The sequence below is a fragment of the Corvus brachyrhynchos genome, unplaced genomic scaffold (assembly GCF_000691975.1).
Source record: "Corvus brachyrhynchos isolate BGI_N302 unplaced genomic scaffold, ASM69197v1 scaffold114, whole genome shotgun sequence".
Classification (NCBI taxonomy): Eukaryota; Metazoa; Chordata; class Aves; order Passeriformes; family Corvidae; genus Corvus; species Corvus brachyrhynchos.
Window position 1 is genome coordinate 2,378,343 of NW_008238337.1, and position 2,281 is coordinate 2,380,623.

At 44.4% G+C, this 2,281-nt stretch overlaps 1 protein-coding gene across 1 annotated transcript in view; it reads left to right on the plus strand.

The window, feature by feature from the left end:
• Positions 1–822: 822 nt before the first annotated feature.
• CCDC92 (coiled-coil domain containing 92) overlaps positions 823–2,281 on the plus strand; it is a 17,342-nt gene continuing 15,883 nt past the window's right edge. Inside the window, exon 1 of the mRNA XM_008634020.2 lies at positions 823–902. The gene's annotated coding sequence lies outside the window, so the exon portion shown is untranslated. The remainder of the gene's footprint in view (positions 903–2,281) is intronic.

Consider the following 2,281-nt stretch of genomic DNA (forward strand, 5'->3'; position numbering starts at 1 on the left):
GGGTCAGAACTTCCTCCAGTTACAGTCACTGAGCTATAACAGTATTACACTGCACTCCCCTCTTCAGGATTTTTAAAGAATTTTGCAGATATTAATGACACATAATTACCATGCTCACGTTCCATTTTGAACATGAAGAAACTGGGGCAGCTCAGTGCTGCTCGCCTGGCGAGGGGCAGAGCAGCCTTTCGAAGGATAACAAATTGGGGTGACATTTGCAGGCAGAAACTTCTCAGAACTGAAAACTTCAGAGAAACCAGGGGCACATGGAAAAAATGCTCAGGGACTATTTCAGTTTTATGTCTGAATGAATGTATTTTTATCCCTAGGTTTCCAACAGGTTTTCCTTACATGGAGTACAGGTACATATTTCTGTTCTATAAATATCGCATCTTAAGGCTTGTTAATAAAAAGCACTTCTTTGGAGCAACACAGATGGGGGTTTTCCTTCATGTGTGTTCAGTTATTAGGGATCCATATTGAATTTAACATCCTTCTGTCTTTCCTGCCAGGATGATTCAGATGGCAAATGCATTTCTCTTTTGGCACAGGTTCTAACTGAATCATTTTCTCAGACTAGTTTGTCACCTAACAGGATTCTAAATTAAGAGTCCACATTTTATATAAAAAGCTGGATGGATCTGAGATAAAATGGAAGGGCCTTCCTGCACTGCTGCTGGCAGAGCTACATCTCCCCCTGTACCAAGCTTTCCACTTCTGAACACCCATTTAAAACTGGTCGTCCTGGTTTTAGCTTTGACTAAAGACTAACGAGTTTTCTTTAAAATGTTTCCCTCTAGGCTATGTTGCACTTCCTTTTCCCTGGCTTTAGGAGCTGCAAGGTGCAAAGCACATAAAGATCCATCCTCTGTTTCCTCACACACAACAGAATCACCTTGAAGGTAGGTAGAGCCACCAGCTTGCAGCTTGACGCTGAATTTGATTTTGTTGAAGGTGTGAAATACTTCCCTGTGCTGTGTGTAATGCATCTTTTGACTAAGAAAATAATTATCTCTGACTTCTAGAAATTTTATTTGGCCTTTTCTATTGGTTGCTTCAAAAAAACAAGTTTTTGTCTCCTAACTTTGAAGTCCCTTATAATGAAGTATTTTAATTCCATTACAAACATAGAAAAGACACTGCATGCATAAATGCTTGTGTGCATCTGCCAGAGACAGAATCACAGGCCAGTGACTGCGCCATCATCTTCAACACTGATTTGTAGAGAAAATGCAGACAATATCCAGCCATGTAGGACTGCACACCCAGAGCCTACCCCACTGGTGGGCAGCTGAAGGTCACATTTGTCCATATATTAATGCAGAAATTACAGTGCAGAGTGAAGGTGCATGTGCAGAGCCAGACAGGCTGCAGGAATTCCACCCCCACAGCTCTCCTGGAGCTCTGCTGCAGCTGTACTTGTTTCGGTGGGCTGAGGGAAACTCACACACACGTGTGCCAATAGCACAAAAAACTCCCCCAAACTCCAGGCAGGCTTTTTCCCCACACATCCCCACACATGCCACACGCAACTTCGGCTCACAGATGTGTCCACTCCCCTTGTCCTTCCTACCAACACACACATGTGCACACACACTGCTCCCAACACACGGACACACCTGGTGCACCTCTGTCCTCACTTCAGCTGGGAGGGAGTTCAGTTCTTCTCAGTAGCTGGTACAATGCTGTGTTCTGGATTTGGAATGAGAATGTTGCTGATAACAGAGTGCTTCAGGGGTTTTTTAAGTTCTGCTCATCCTAAGTCAAGAACTTTTTCTCTTTTGTGTCTCATGCTTTGCCAGTGAGGTTTGAAAAAGAAACTGGGAGGGAGCAAAGCTGTCATAGATGACCTGAGCCGACCAAAGGGATGTACCAAACCATAGAACATTATACCCAGTATATAAACTGGGGGAGTTACCAGGGAGGGGGGTCGATCTGGGTTTGGGGAGAGGCAGTCTGACATCAGCCAGCCAGAGACGAGCAATTGCATTGTGTATCACTTGTTTGGGGTGTTTTTCCTTTCCCTTTTTATTATCATTATTACTTATTATTATTATTGTGTTTTAGTTTGTTTTCAGTTATTGAACTGTTCTTATCTCAACCTACAGGTTTTACCTTTGATTCCCCTCCCCATTCCACCGGCGGGGGAGTGGGGGAAGAGAAGGGGGGAGTTGCGTGGTGCTTAATTTCCAGCTGGGCTTAAACCAGAACCTCTCTCGGGAATGCACATTCCCTCCTTTCCCACATCCCCACGCACCTGGAGCCCTTCTCCTCCCTCTCC